Here is a 16793-nt window from a genome sequence, read left to right as displayed (position 1 = left end):
GTAAAAAGAAAAAATTCCCTTTTTTAAGGCCTAAAGGAAAAAAAAATTATGCTCAGGGTTTAAATAGCTCTACACTGTTGGAGATCACCTATTATCTTTTGCACATGTCTTTATAAACATAAGGATAACTAAAATATTATTTTGTAAAGGAAAGAAGTTATTATATATACATATACTTTAAAAAGGAGAAACTTGAACTAACATGTACAGATTCTCAGATGCTAGGGACGTCTTTCTTTGTTTTCTTTCATTTGAAACATAAATGATCTCATATCCAAACGAGGATTTATAAATTATAGTGTAATCAAGTGGCTTAGCATACCTCGCATTGTCATAACAAAACAGCTTTCAAACACTACCCTTTTTTTTTATCCTCACTAGTGTCATTAGGGTTTCTCATTGCTTTGCTTAGTTTTGTGAGGAAATGCGTAATTTTTGTTACGTATAATTATACAACCCAGTGAAAAACTCTGATCTCAGAAAATACATATTTTGCAAAAGGAAGACTATAATTGAGTAAAATATGATATTAACAGAAACGAATACTTCAAGCAGAAAGTAAAGTAGGTATTTAGCCTGCTTACTGCTTTTCATTGTTTTTAGTTGTTAATTGCCTTTGAGTATCTAAAAATTCTCAAAAGCCATATAAATGGATAGAAATTGAGTTTATAAGGATAATTTAATTACTTTTTACAATAAGCTGGTGCAGTGCAATAGAAGTAATTGATTTTCTCTTGAAAAATCTAGCATAGCTTCATAATTTACTTTTCCAAAAACTATAGTCACTGAATATCTAGTTAATTAAGATAAGTCTAGTAGGGGCACTTGAGTGAGTAAGTTGATTAAGCCTCTGACTCTTGGTTTGAGCCAAGGTCATGATCTCAGCGTTATGAGATCAAGCCCTACTTCTAGCTCCAGGCTCAGTGGGGAATCTGGTTGAGACTCTCTCCCTCTGCTCCTCCCCTCTTCCTCACATGCACATGTGCACTTGCTGTCTCTCAAATAAATCTTTAAAAAATATTTATTTCTAATATACATTTGTGAACAATATGTATATGTACCTGATTTGTGCAGTCATAAGTGTCCTTAAAATTACTTCATAAAAATTGAACGGCAACTATTTGAGGTGAAAGGATGAAAGTATGATCACACTTCTGCAACAAAAGACTATGCTGTATAATTACCTAACTCAATGTCTTCCAAAGTGTAATCCCTAGACCAGAAGCATTAGCATCATCCAGTAATTTATCAGAAATGCTAATTCCTGATTGCTATCAGACCTACTGAATCAGAAGCTCTGGGGATGGCACTCAGCAATCTGTGTTTTAACAAACCTATGATTTTGATGTGTGCTCAAGTTTGAGAACCAATGCCCCAACTTAATCTTAACATCAGAAAATTGCATTCAGCTACAAAAATCAGAGGGTAGGGTCATAATACTTTACATGGGAAATGTGAAGTAGGAAAGACAAATCATCAAAAATATATATTCTGTTCCTAGGATATAATATTTCTATTTTGGGGATCCCTGGGTGGCTCAGCGGTTTAGTGCCTGCTTTCGGCACAGGGCGTGATCCTGGAGTTCCAGGATCAAGTCCCACATCAGACTCCCTGCATGGAACCTATTGTTCTCTCTGCCTGTCTCTCTCTCTCTCTCTCTCTCTCTCTCTCTGTGTGTATGTGTGTCTCTCATGAATAAATAAATAAAATCTTTTTAAAAATGATAGTATTTCTATTTTACTTCTCTCATCTTTCTTATTGTCATCATTAGCACTCTGATTCCTAAACATGAGTGGTCATGAGTCCTAGTTAGTAGGGTATGATATGTGCAAACTAGACTGAAAGGAAGTGTCTAAAGTGGGAAATGAGATCTTGCTTGCATCTTTCTATAAAATCTGCAAATGCTGGAGCACCTGGGTGGCTCAGTCAGTTAAGTATTTGCCTTCAGCTCTGGTCATGATCCCAGGACTTTGGGATTGAGCCCCACAGCAGGCTCTCTGCTCAGCAGGGAGTCTACTTCTCCCTCTCCCTCTGCCCCTACTCCTGCTCTCTCTCCCAAATGAATAAATAAAATCTTTAAAAAAAAAAAAACCCTGCAAATGCAAAATACCGTAACAGTCCTTAAATTGTCAGGTGAAACTCTAAGTTCTGCTCTGGCTATGGTAATGGTTGGTGCTAAGAGATACTCATACCTTCTATAAGCATCCTCCATATGCTCACAGCATGAACTGATGACATGAGTTCATGCTGTTTGGAGATGAAGTTCATGCAGAGTCACAAAAGAGGAGATTGACTCTGACTTTGGTCTTAAAGCATCTTTTCATTTACCAAAGTGATAGGAGATCCTTCTAATACCAGATGCTCAGCTGACATCTCAATATATTTAGATTCTGTGAAATCATCAGATATTAGAAGAGTGTTCCCATAGTGTCTTCTGTTAAATTTAAACTTGATCAAAGATTTCCTTCTCATCAAAGATGAGATTCTTGTTAAAACTAGTTAACACTTCTTCTGTGGAATGGATTTCCGTCTCCCCATAGCAGCAAAAAAGAAGCATATGAGAGTAGAATTGCAAGGCTGGGTAACTTCAGGAATGTGCACTGATACTGGCTCATTATTTCTTTCTCCAGCAGAAAGTCTAAAACTGTATTCTCTGAAATCAACAAGTTGCCCCATTTGTAGGGATTGCCTTCACACTTGCTGAATTACTGGCACAATTCTAGTCTTTGAAACCAAAGATTAAACAAAATTTGTCCCAAATGTGTTTGATTTTGCACGAATGTACAAATAAGTAATTCACGCCACATCTGAAATCCATTAGCATGCTTCTTTTTTCCAGGAGGTAACTGCAAATTGCACACTCAAAAACAAAACTGATCAAGAAAACTGCATTCAAATATTGGCAGAAAACCACAGCTGTCATTGCAAGCATTTAGCTATAATTTCAGGCTTGTAGCTTGAACCTAACTGATTAGTAAACATTTAATAGAGATGAAGTGAAGAAATGACATGAAAGGAAGCTGAGTGGCAAGATACTGGCAGCAGCACAGATCACCTATTGCTGTCCATTTCATATGACCACAGATTCAAAGGAGGGAGAGACAGTGAATCAATGTTATGTAAATGTGTACTAAATAGACTGAAAAACTTGAGATTTGGACTAAATCAGTTCTTAAACCTTGAACTGCTTTTCAAATTGTTGTGTATCTGTACTAGTCAAGGGTAACCAGGCAATAATGCAAGTGAAATGGGATCAAAGAGAACACAAATGCATTCAGTTAGTGCTCAATAAATTCAACCAAGTTTGAGGACCACTTTCTATTGTGAGGCACTTTGATAGAATCAAAGAGGGAGGAAGGAGTGGTTATTGTCCTAAGGGAACTTGGCATCATTGAGCTTTCAGTTATCAAAAAAGCAATAAAGGAAACCGACAACAGTCCAGCAAAGAAGGACATCACAAGGAGTGCATAACAAACTGCCAAAAGTATCACCAGTGAATGATACAGGTATCCTTCCAATTTACTAAAATCTGTATTTGGACAGAAAAAGAAAACATGTCCCCAGAAATGTGGTTAAGAACAAAAGTTTGGTTCCTCCCCAGATTGGATCATTTAGAAGAGAATGAGGAGGGGAAGTTGAGAGGTATCCTGAAGAAATTAAAATCCAAATGGTAGAGGAAGTTAACAACCATCATGTAGACAAGCAGAATAGGTGAGAATCAGCATTGTGTCCATGTTCCTTCTACCCTAGAATGGTCTCCCAGGAGAGTCCCCCAGAAACAGTGTGCTACTAATAGTGCTAACGAGGAAACGCATAGGGGTAGGTGGAGGAAAACCTGATCACAGAGTACACATCATGCTGAGCCACTGCACAGCAAACATCTATGACTGGCTCCATCCTCAGTAGCTCTCCCTGTCAAAATACTAATATGTTCCTCCAGCTGTGTCTAAATATCTTCCTAAACTGTGTCCTGTTTCATTTATTATTGAATAGACACTAAGCAAATGTTGTTTGTGCATGTGTGTGTGTTTAATTGAATAAATGAATGGCTTTTAACCATCAGAGAGCTCAGGCTTACAATTTACTTTGAGTTCTAAAATCATCCTTGTAAATAAGCTATTAAGTACCAAATGTGTATGAGGTATATTTCCCAACTATATATATATATATTATAAAATTTCTCAGTAATGGGGGTCTTAGATATCTTGTTCTCATTTTAAGCTTAAGCCACTTGAAAAGGACAATAAAGTCTATTCTTTTATATCTTAGATTGTTAGGTTTTTAATAAACATGGGTGAATAAACAAGAATTATTCTAGGCATTCTATTATCCCTATAGCAAAACTAGTAATTGGAAATACTAGATTTTTTTTTTTTAACTTTCTGGCAAGTCATTTAACTAGTGAATGCTTCTTAGTATCAAATATGTAATTCCTCAGAAATCTAATGGTGAATAATGAAAATACAGTTGTTTGGGGGAAATGTTAATATTTCTGATATTTGAAGTAACAAAATCATAAGGCTGGACAATATTTATGTAAACTCTCTGATATTGTGAACAAATTCAAGGCACTTGATAATGCTCTCTAAAATAGGAATAAGAAAGGAAGAAAGGTTCAGAGCAATCTATGTTGGTCGTTTTCCTCAACTACCAGCCAGAAATTCAAATGCTGAAGGGTCAAATCCAGGAAAGTCACTTAGTTGAGTGTAGGTGACTTAAAGAAATACAGTTCTTGGGCAGCCCAGGTGGCTCAGCGGTTTAGCACCGCCTTCAGCCCAGGATGATGAGCCCAGCCCTGGAGATCTGGGATCGAGTCCTGTGTCAGGCTCCCTGCATGGAGCCTGCTTCTCCCTCTGCCTGTGTCTGTGCCTCTCTCTCTCTATGTCTCGAATGAATGAATGAATGAATGAATGAATAAATAAATAAATAAATAAAATCTTTAAAGAAAAAAAAAAGAAAGAAATACAGCTCTGAACTGGTCTCAAGGAAGGAAGAGCTGAATTGCTTGGGAAGTGAAAAGGAAATCCATGGATCCCAGGGGCCCCAGAATAAAGAACCCAGCTTACTGAGGGCTCCTTGGGAGCTAATAACTAGCTTATACTTAAACTGTGGTTGAAATAAGAGTGTGAAGTAGGGAACGGAACCAGAGACAACCATAAAAGCTGTGTGTATAGCTTTTATGTATGTCCAACTCAAATAAGAACCATGATGGGAACTGGAACTACTTTTGTGAATATAGTTAAATCCCAAAAAGTTCCAGCAACTGTAATGAAATAAGTTTTGCACCTTAAACAGCTTTGCGTACTATAAGGAATCTACTCCTAGTCCCTTGAGTGGAGGTATAGAACATGATCCAAAATGGGAAACAACTCATGGAGTTCTATTCAGTGTCCTCCCTGGAGACCAGGGTCTATCACAATATGGATTAAGGAAGATTTTTTTTTGTTCAGTAGTGAATAGATGTGCAAAGGTTTTTGCAGCAGAGCTCTCCTGTCATACATACATTCACAAATGAGTATGCCACTAAGTTGTAGTTGACATTTTTACTATTCAGTAAAAAACTTAAATATCTCAGTATTTTTAACCAAATATTGGTTAAAAAATAAGTTTTTTTTTACTAAAAGTTACAAAAATTTTATTCAGTATTAATTACCAAAATTATGAAGAGCAGTATGTCTGTTTTGTGGAGTCTGCTATTCAGTCAATTCAGAAGCCTCTTAGAGAATTAGTTCAGCTCTAATTATTCTAAAATGCGGGAGCTGTTGAGGTATCTGGCATCATTTAACTTTACTAAGCCCACTGATGAATTTTTTTCTAATCACCACATTTCATAATTTGAAGCCTGAAGAGAGATGGTTATATAAGATGGTTTTCTCTCCTTATCCATCCATGTTCTTTCCTGAGCAGTTTGTGATATCACAAAACTCCTCCCCAAAAAGAGAAAAGGACATTCTAAAAGAAGTTGTTAAAAGACACCTCAGAAATCTGCCTCTGTAGGCTCAACACCCCCTTTCTTGCCTAGATTGCATTTATTCCTGCTCACACGCATGTATGCACACACACACCTACTCAGGTTCACACCCATACACATGCACAGATATGTATGATGCACCATCCTTTTTGGTAGGAAAGTAACATGTATCCAAATTAAACTGATGGAAGCCAGTAAAGCTTCTAACATGATTCCGTTACTCTCTCATTATTTCCTGGAAAACCAACACTGGAAACTTCATGTGTTTACCTATCATAGGAGAACAGAACACCTTGGACAGCTACTGCATTATTTAATTGACTAGTAATTTTGTTAGATGGAGTAGAGACAGGGTCAACAAAATAGAAGTAAATGTGTTAGGGTGTGGCCATCTCAGCATTCTACAATGAGAATGGAATTTTTAATAAAATAAACTTTGCAGATAGACCCTCGTAGAATGGATTAAAAAACAGATTATTTGGGCCTGACACTGAATCCCCATGCCCTTTCATTCTTCAGACTTTGGAAAATTACATAGTCAGGAGGTAACCCAGAATAAAAGTCTACTCAACAACCAAGGCAGAAAATTCCAGTCATTCATGATTAATTAAACATCCCAGTAAAAGCTGTGGGTCCTTTTTGTAAAAATAGTTCATGACCTGGTGTATCAGAAGAACCCTAATCCAGGAAGGTAGCCAGAGAAAAAAAAGAAAAATCCTTCTACACAAGCTGGTAAAGATGCAGTGCTTTGTTCTGAATTTCAATTGCATTACCTCCCTTCTTTAGTGATTGAAAAATAAATAAATAAATAAGCTAATGATTAAAAAAAAAAAAGCTATATGAAAGAAGGAAACTTAATCATGGTGCAATTTAAGCAGCTAATGATAGTTCTGAAATACCAGGAAAGATTATTTGGTGAATAGCTCATTCAAAAAAAAAATGTTAAATAACAAAACCATTGTAAATTAGAGTTCAACTCTAAGTAAACTAAAAAAAAATCTTCTCATTGATTTTTCAATTTAAGCGTAAAAATGGATTGTGTAAGCATGCCAGAGCCATAGTTTTCAATAAGCCAAGCTGTCACAGATGGTTAATACCCCAAATAGACCATCAGAATATCGCTCTATTAGAAGATCTTGGGCTATTTGGTTATCATTGTAAAAACCGAGCCGCAAACAATATTAGAGTCCTAATAGAAAGTTTTAAAGAATTGTTGGAAAATCTGGTTATAATATCAAAGTCAGGGGTAGACAGATTACCAAACCAAAACGTGGTTTTTCTTGGAAAAATACAGTTTCTGATCTCATGTTAAGGGAACAGTTTATAGTGACGAGAAAATAAGGAAGACATCAAAAAGGAAGATTTCATGAATTATTTGATTAAATATGAGTAGGGTTTGGAATTTTCTCAAGAGCTAAAAAGATCAAATAAAGGTCCTGAGAAGTAGGTAAAACTACCTGCTAGTTAATGGATTCCTCAAGTTAGGAAGAGTCAATGCAGATTCAAGTTCAGACCACATCTTCGCACTTGATTTAGAGAGCTACATTTACAAATTCTTCTAATAGATGACACATCACTGGTATGTCAGTTCTACTACTCAGCAGGGAAAAAAATACCATTTTTCCTTAAAGGAGAAGAAAACTCCTCTATGTTCTTAGGTGAACCTATGATCCACAAAGATCACAACTAAGTAACTGCAGTTGCCAAAAATTCAGGACTTAAGTGTTGCTTATTCATTGACTGATTGCAAATATATATATACCAAATATTTATTAGGATGGATTGGTGAGCCTCTTATGGGACTTTCCTGAATCCCCTGCTGAGAGACTCAAGGAACAGTGACACCCTCCCTCCCGCAACACTACCTACCACCACCACATACCACTCAGTATGAAAATCAGTCATCTAGGGGAAAAAAAATGCAGCAAACACCTGTTAGGGTAGAGGCCAGGACCATATTCACACATTTGTGGAGGAAAAAAAGCAAGATAGGGCAAACAGCTGAGCCATATCCTTCCCTTCTAGGAGTCTCCTCTCACCCTGGGAGTCAGGAGCAGCTGTAAGAAGAATAAGGGACAGAAAAAAAGAGATGTAGAATGGAAGTGGAAGAGAGAGAAAAGGAGAACAAGATAGGAGCTTCAAGGACAAAGAGCAAGTGTAGACTACCCTAATTGAAAATAGGTTCTACTGAAGTTTCTCATAAAACAGTATTACAATTACCAACTTCCTACTTGTGTTCATACATATAAATGCATACTTTCCTCAAAAAGAAAACTGATGAAGAAAAATGAGAAGGTGACTCTGAAAAATCAGTTTTACTGTTTCTATAAAATTGGCTAGTGGAGTCTTTAAATTTGCGATTCAATTTTCTATTATGTTTTTGAGAATCTTCTATATGCTATGTGTGATAGGCCAGTGCTTCTCAAATTTTAATGCACCACGAATTACCTGGGGATCCTATTAAAAGGGAGATTCTGATTCAGTAGGTCTGGGATGAGACCTGAGATTTCACATTTCAACAAAGCCCCCAGATTTTGTGGATATAACAGAGTCTGTTTTCCAGTAGTTGACACTTTGTGCTTTCCATCAGGAAGCTGATATGCCTAGTGATTCTTCATCCTCTGTTTTCTGCCTTTAGCAAAATGTAGTATAATTTGGATAATTTGCATGAGGTGGGATTTTGTTTGCTTGTTTTTTCAAAAAGATATTTTTTTCTTCTGGTTAGTACTCAATTTCTCCCATGTAAATTCATTTGTAACAGCTACAGCTGTAATACATAGATGTTTCCTTTGCTTACTAATTAATAGAATTTTCTCCTGTGGTGGAATGTTTTTATGCTTGAATGCTCAGGAGGATCCCAGAAAGTAGTCTTTGGCAGCAAAGAATGGCAGAAACCCCAGGAAACTCAGCAAGAGACAAAGGTTCCCATCTGGGTCTTCCTCTAAGTGACTCTCACTGTATTAAGCCAGTTAACCTCTCTGGGCCTCAGTTTTCTCAGCTGTTAAAATTAAGAAGTTGTCCTTCCCAGCCTTTTTTTCAAAACAATTTTAAAAGAATGAGAAAGAAAGTAAAAGAGAGGTAAGCAGAGTGCACTTTGTCTAGGTTATAAGCTTTCAAAGTATTGTAGCTATATGGCTCTTGATTGATACATGTCTGGCATTTAGACTGCTTCTATTGATAGGAGTTCTTCTGTGCCTTTCAGGTGGCATTTTTATAAAGAAAACATACCAGAGCAAGTTAAAATCTGCCCTGGGAAGAATGCAGGTGCATTCTGTGATTATAATAGCATTAATGACTCAGAAACAAAAAACCAGACAGTTCTAATGACGTGAAGCTTTATTGACAAAACAGTTCACACCTAGTACTGGTTGTTTTTTAAAAGTCTGGACCAAATCACTGAAGCTTTAAAGCTAGATCACCACGGTCTTTTCCCCAGGCCCTGACAGGGATAATTATTGTGGTTCACGTACAGCCCAGGACTCCACTTTAATCCTAGCAGAGAAAGGAGTTATTTTTATTTTGGTGCACAGTAAATATCCTTTTTTACATGTTTTAATAGAAACTGCCGTAACCTGTGAAGGTGCCACACTACTGTTAAAGGCTCTGTGTTATATTCTTGATTTTGAATTAAGATTTCCTGCCTTCACTTAAGATTTCCTGCCTTCCTAAGTATCTTTCACTAAAGAAAAATCTGTTTCAGTTCTATAAGTCTGTTCATTTCACATTTGGAGATTTTTCTCAGCCTCAGACTCAAACCAAGTTTACAACCATAGTAACCAGTCTTTGCTGAGCATATGCATTATTATCCATCACATAGAAACCATAAGGAAGTCTACACGCTAGTTATCTGTTGCCACGTAACAAATTACCCTAAAACTTAACAGCTTAAAACAACAAACCTTTATTATCTCACATTTTTTCTGGGTCGGGAATCAAGATGTGACTTAGCTGGGTCTCCTGGCTTAGGGTCTTTCACAAGGCCAAAGTCATCTCTAGGTTTCACCGGGAAAGATCCACTTTCTAGCTCCCTCACTAGTGGTTGTTGGCAGGATTTACTTCCTACCTCTGTTGGTCATGAGTTCTTCCCCCCTTCAACTCCTGGCTACATACACCTTTTCACAGGCCATCTCACAACATGGTAAACAAACAAGAGAGAGAATGCTACTAAGATTGAAGTCACAGTCTTGTGACTTAATCATGGAAGCAACAACCCATCACTTTTCTCATATTCTGCTCATTAGAAACAAGTCACAAGGATCCCTGGGTGGCGCAGCGGTTTGGCGCCTGCCTTCGGCCCAGGGCGTGATCCTGGAGACCCGGGATCTAGTCCCATGTCGGGCTTTCTGCATGGAGCCTGCTTCTCCCTCTGCCTGTGTCTCTGCCTCTCTGTCTCTCTCTGTATGACTATCATGAATAAATAAAAAATCTTTAAAAAAAAAAAAAAAAAGAAACAAGTCACAACATCCAGTCTACATTCAACAGCATGAATACCAGGAGTCTGGAATCTTTGGGAGCTATGTAAGAAGCTGCCTACCACAATCCATAATGAAAATTCCCCCTCCATTGATTCCAACCAAACCTTTAGAGTTAAGTCTAGAATTTTGAATGGTTTCAAAAAGTAAAATAGGAGTTAAAAAGCAAAATGTACCCACCTTCCCAGCAGTGCAGGAGACTGGATGACTCATTCAGATACACAGCCTGATGGGTGTGGTTGAAATAGGCAAAGTACTGTCTGTAAGAAGAACCTCACTCTTCTGACAGCTTCTTCTGAATGAATGTACCCTTCTCTCCTTCATGGACTTGGAACTTCTGAAACGCTATCCATCCTCTCCAAAACCATTCCTAAATAATTATGACTATATCCTTTGATTTTGAAACTTTGTAATTAAAAACTCCTTTAATCTACTCTATAAACAATATCCCTGAAATAAAAACTTTTTGCAAAAGTTTTGCAAAATAAAAACGAGCAAACAGAACTACCTTTATTCTTGCAGATTAGCATATACCTACAAGCCTGTTACATAAAATAAATTTAATAAACATCCTTCTTGCTTTATGTTAACTTTTGTCCTAGACATCTGTGATATTTGTGTGTGTGTGTTAGGGAATTGTAGAAAATGTTCTCCACCTCTCCCATAGAAACCTCTGTTCTGTTTTGGTCACATTTTTGTTCCTTCAGCCTAGTCAAAAGCCTGTACCTAGAACCATCATTTTTATGTTTACACTTGTTTACATCTTTTTCTTTTACCTCAAAAATCTACTAGGAGACCGTGCTGAGCATAACCTAAGATTACAATAAATAGGTTAGGCTTAAAAATTCAGAAATCATAAAATCCAACATGGATTTTCTTAGGACTCTAAGGAGTAGGTATCTTGATAAGGAGGCAGGATAGTGGCTTGTTTTTCAACAAGAAGACAATAATAATGTAGAAGAGCCCTCTAAGGGAAAGAAAAAAGAGAAAAGATATATGAGCAAAAACAGAAAAATCAGAGAAGATGGAAACCAAAAAATTGAACAACATATAGGAGAACCTGTAAAATCAAATGGTGCATGTAGGGAAAGCCACCAGCCACATCCAATCTCTCCTAAAAGAATATTCTAGTAGCTAAATTGTAAACCCAATGGAAAGAATAGATAAAAGGCTGATGTAGCTATTAAAAGGAGTAATTAAAATCCAAAGGAAGTGTAGGGTTTTTTTTTCTTAAAATGAAAAAGTACCAAATGTTTTAAATTACTTTTTAAAGTACAGGATACAGCTCTGTGTGGAATGCAGTACATTTTCTCTTTGGTTCACTCTCCCCAGAATCAGTCTCCAGATTTGTCCAGGTGTCTCTGATGCCAATGATAAAATCCTCTCTGGGCCTGTTGAGAGGATGGATACAGGATAAATGGGTGCTTTAGCAACCAGGTAGAGGCTAGCCTCTGGCCTCAGGCCTGTAGCATCCTGGGGAGGTGGGTTTGGTCTTGGGAGCAGGCAGTGAAAGCTGGGGAAGCTTCAAGGGGGCTGTCAGTCAGATCTGGTTCCCCTTACCAGAGAGGAAAAAAAAAAAAAGCATTACGCTCATAAGATTTCTTCATATTCAACCATCCATTTGCTAATACATTCTCTTGACATAAGTAGCCCCACTAAATTCCTCTTTCCTCATCACTAACTCTAAAATGACAGCTTAAGGATTATCCTCTCTGCCATTTACCATGAAACACAGCTCCAAACCAGTTTGTTGTAGGTTTCTGAGCTTAACCACATAGCTCACACTGAGTGGATAATCAATCATTCTATGACTAAATCCATCTGGAACAAATTTGAAGAAGTGGCCATGTAGGTTTTTTTTTTTTTAAATTAAACTGAAACCAGAGTTGATCTCTTTTTTCAAAGGTTTAAAAGAAAAAAATATATATATAAAACTCAGCAATGACTTTAACCCCCAGAACTCATGTATGCTCTCTGAGTAAGATTGGTTCTATCCTACCCCCATTTTGGATTTCACTTAATTTTTCAGAGAGATGGTCTTTGAATGCTTTGGAGGAGAGTCCCCTTCCCAGAGAATGAGGTCACAATCCCTCCTTGGGTAGAAGGAAAGGGGGATATTGTGTAGCCAAGTTATCACCATAACTTCATGTTGGTCTTAAATTCCCAAATGCGCAGGGCTCAACTGAAAGATTATGGAACTAAAAGAGCCTGTTTCTGGCCATTCTTTCTGGAACCACTACTTTTTGCCCTGTAAGCATTAAAGGATCAGTTAGATATCATGAGCCTTGGCTTTAAAGAACTCCACCCTTCCCTCATCAGACCCCAAATTGTTCGTTTAAATTTAGGTTATAGCTTCTCGTGTCTACTCTGACATCTGCACCATTCATGCATTCATTTGTTCAATTTTAAGTCATTTATTCATCGATTCATGCATCAATGTATTCATTTATTATGTAATCAAACTATACTAGATGCCTAGACATACCACCTTTCTTGCAAGGACTTTTCAGGCTATCTGAAGAGGTAAAGTAAGGTTGGATTTAAAAAACATTAAATCATACAAATAATTCAGCTTAACAATTCAGGTCAGCAAAACTTTAGTCAAGAGCCTCAGTCCCCACGGAGTCAATGGTAAAAGCAGTGGTAGAGTCCAGCGGAAGGACTGCTTGCTACAATCCGGGGCCATCATGGGCTTTTCAGAAGCAGTGAATGTAATCTGGGTCATGAAGGTTGAACTGGATATAAATAATCCTGAGAAGAGAAAGGGTAGGCTTTGCTGGGTGGATGCCCTATACACAGAATAATAGTGACAATATCTTGTTGCTGTTTGGGGTAAAGGAAAGGGGGGCTATTGTGGGGACTGCCGGAAACAAGAAAAATCATTGGAGGGACAGTTTATATGAATCCTGAATTCTCGGTTAAGCCGTTTAGATTTAGTGATGTCATAACTTGTGAAAGATTTTGAGCAGAGTGACATAATAAAAATGCTACCTCCAGATAGTTGTAGGATGAGGGGGAGAAATAAGTATACACATATGGTTAAATGTGTTAAATCATCTTAATAGGACTGGGATGGGAGATGAGAGTAGATCTTACTTCTTGTAAAGTGAGTGAGTTCCTCAAAAAAGAATTGCATTAATTTTCAAGTACTATACATATGATAACAATGCTGACAAGTATAAAGAGTTTTATCCACAAGGACTATTTTCAGGATCATAATTATTTGTTTAACACCATTTCTAACAGACATATTCACTATTTTGCATGTAAGTGATGAGTCAAATCCAGAGTCAAAGACGATTCTAAACAAGTTCCACTCCAAGTAGGGTAAACAGTTTATAATATTGTTTAACAATATATTTATTCATAGGTATTACAAAGGAAAACATCAAATAGTCAATTAATAATATTTTGGTGTGGGATCCCTGGGTGGCGCAGCGGTTTGGCGCCTGCCTTTGGCCCAGGGCGCGATCCTGGAGACCCGGGATCGAATCCCACATCGGGCTCCCGGTGCATGGAGCCTGCTTCTCCCTCTGCCTGTGTCTCTGCGCCTCTCTCTCTCTGTGACTATCATAAATAAATAAAAATTTAAAAAAAATAATATTTTGGTGTAATTTCAGCTCCTATGCCCCATGAAATAACCAATTAGGAGCTAAATAAGCCCTTAAATGATCTTCTGAACAATCAGCCTTTCTGCCTCTGCTCACATCCATTAAACTGTAGAATGTTTATTAGTCATAATATATGGCTGTAGGAATACAGAGCAAGTCTCTAACCATAAACTATGTCTGAACATAGACCTTTAACAGCAGTTGCTCTTATTCTAATATGGCTAAGGCTGAGATGCTGTGAAATGCAATGAACGTAACCTAAGCAGAGTCATGCCCTGATTAAAACAAGGTTTTTGCAATTACAGGAAATTATGGCAAGAGGTAATTATCCATAGGCCCACTCTCTCCCTTATAAGTTCCTTACCATCCATTTTGCATATAAGCATGAACGAAGGAATAATCTCATTATAAATAGAGGAGAGCAAAAATTTCTCCCAGTATGGCTAGGGGAAATGAATTTCCTAGTTAACAATTACCTTCATTAAAAATAAGAATTTAAATAGAATACAAAAATGGAAGGAGGGATTTGGGAGTGTTGTTTGGGATTGAGGGTAAAGCTGAACTGCTAAGTGGATAAAGCAAGAATTTAAAATCCTAAGAATATATAGTTTACCTTATGATATAATCCAAAGGAATTTTAACTGGATTTAGATCTCACTTTACTTAGTTGTGATACTATGTGTGTGTGTGTGTTTAAGACTTCCCAAGAGCTAGAATTTTGCAAAGGTAAAACTCGTGTTCTGTTTATTAACCTATTTAAGTTTCAATTCTAACTTCATAAGCAATAGTCATGCCTGTATTTCTCCCAGAAGTGGGGTCTTCTGGAGATGATGCGTTAGTTGCCTAGATTTACTTTATTTTTTTATACTGGATTTGGGAATGAGTTGGGGAAAGAAAATTTTAACATTTGCTTTGTTAATTACAGTTCGGGAGATGGTACAAGACCACAGACCAAACATCCTATTAACTCTAAGATAATTCAACAAGCCTGAGTTGAGTAACTATTGTGTACAAAGCATAGTAGGTGCTGAGAATATAAAAATAAAAGAACTTATAGTGCCTACCCTAAAAAGCTCACAGTCTAGGAGGGAGTGGGTAGTAATTACAATGTGGCATTTTGAATCTCATTTTAAAGACTTCCCAGAAAAGGTGACACCAGGCTTCAGTTTAAGGAAGTTGTAGGAATTAGCCTTAACAAATGGGGGAAGGGAAGGAGAGAAGGAGAAGAAATGTTCCATGCCTGGAGACCAGCATTTGCTAAGGTCCTAAGTAAGAGACAGAAAAAGGGAGCAAGTACTCTGTACGATTCAGTGTGTAGTACGTGATGATAAGCAAAGATCAAATCATAAGGGCCTTGAATGTCACATTAAAAACTTTGGATTTCATCCTGAAGGTAGTGAAAGTGACATGAGTTTTCATCTGCACTAAGTGAAAGATATCCTATACAAATATGAAACTTCTCCAAATCCAAATGAAGTCCACTCTTCACTCACGGAGGAGAGAAACATCATTTACTTTCAAAACATTTCTGAATCCTAACTTTATAAGTCCAGTTAGATAATTTCCTTGTAAGTAATTAGGACAGGTTTTATTCTCCGCATATAACAATGCTACAAAGGCAAATTAAGTATAAATTTCTAAAAATAGCACAGCTCACATTTTAACCAAATAAAATGCAGTGGGGAAAACATCTTAGCTCAAAGAAAAGTTGAAAACATCAGCATTGGGCAGCCTGGGTCACTCAGCGGTTTAGCGCCACCTTCAGCCAAGGGCGTGATCCTGGAGTCCCAGGATCGAGTCCCACATGGGGCTCCCTGCAAGGAGCCTGCTTCTCCCTCTGCCTGTGTCTCTGCTTCTCTCTCTCTGTGTCTCTCATGAATAGATAAAATAAAATAAAAATAAAATAAACAAAAAAACCTCAGCATTAAAAATCCACTTGGCATTTAGTGCATTGTTCTAAGCCATTATGATTTTATCCACCTAGAATATAACCGTAACTCTTAAAGGATTTTTACTGCTTGGGGTTTGTTCCATCTTAAAGTTTATACTAAAACTTTTTGGAAGACTAATTTGAAAGTAAAATTTAACTCGGCCTTTGCAGAAGCTATGAGAAGTTCTGTACATTCACCTTACTTGGCACGGCATCCCTTAGTCTTGTAAAAAAAAATGTAATAACAATTGTATAAGTACTATGGAAGCATTGAGTATTATTTATTATGTTTTGCAATGTTGTAATATAATGGTGCCAGAATTTATGCATCAAATCCAATAGAGAGCTCAGTTGGTACCTTCAACACATCAGGGCCATAAAATTTATATAGGCCACTGATGTGTATGTAGGGTAATCCAGAAGATGGTTTCCTAATGAAGAATGCCAGAAATCAGTAGTTGGATCAAAACTTGTTTAGGACCCTGAATCAGATAAAGTGCCAGGGGCACACCTTTACCCTTAAGATGGCTCTACTTAAGGAGACCTCTCAAAAGCAGTTGACTTTCTAGAGATAGCAAACTTGCTGCTACTGCTCTTTCTTAACAAGATTACATCTGTCCCAAAGTCAGCTGGATAAGCTGCTTTCTGTAGTGATCTTACACTGACCAAAGGAATCTAGGAAAAGAAGCATAAAGAAGGTAGGTGTGAGCTGAATCTTGAAAAGGAAACTGTCCTGTTAAAGTAGAGGGGTTAGGGAGAGGCTCATGGACAAAGTTAGACAGGTAGCAACATGTCTTACACATGGCAAT

The 16793-nt window shown here is 37.3% G+C and overlaps 1 protein-coding gene and 1 long non-coding RNA gene across 4 annotated transcripts in view; one reads left to right on the top strand and one right to left on the bottom strand.

Annotated features, from left to right (window-relative positions):
* Positions 1–16793, top strand: part of EFEMP1 (EGF-like fibulin extracellular matrix protein 1) — a 61080-nt gene that overhangs the window by 11604 nt on the left and 32683 nt on the right. The window lies entirely within an intron of this gene.
* LOC144324174 (uncharacterized) overlaps positions 9312–16793 on the bottom strand; it is a 34637-nt gene continuing 27155 nt past the window's right edge. The window contains exons 3-4 of one of the 2 annotated variants that reach the window (XR_013389586.1): positions 10624–11834; positions 9312–9463 (exon numbers count right to left, since the gene is read on the bottom strand). This is a non-coding gene — a long non-coding RNA (uncharacterized LOC144324174). Of the gene's footprint in view, positions 11835–16793 lie in introns of both variants that reach the window. The other variant, XR_013389585.1, reaches the window with a different exon arrangement.

Source organism: Canis aureus, chromosome 11 (genome assembly GCF_053574225.1).
Source record: "Canis aureus isolate CA01 chromosome 11, VMU_Caureus_v.1.0, whole genome shotgun sequence".
Classification (NCBI taxonomy): Eukaryota; Metazoa; Chordata; class Mammalia; order Carnivora; family Canidae; genus Canis; species Canis aureus.
Note: the sequence above shows the minus strand (reverse complement) of the source record. Positions and strands in the feature narration are given on the sequence as shown.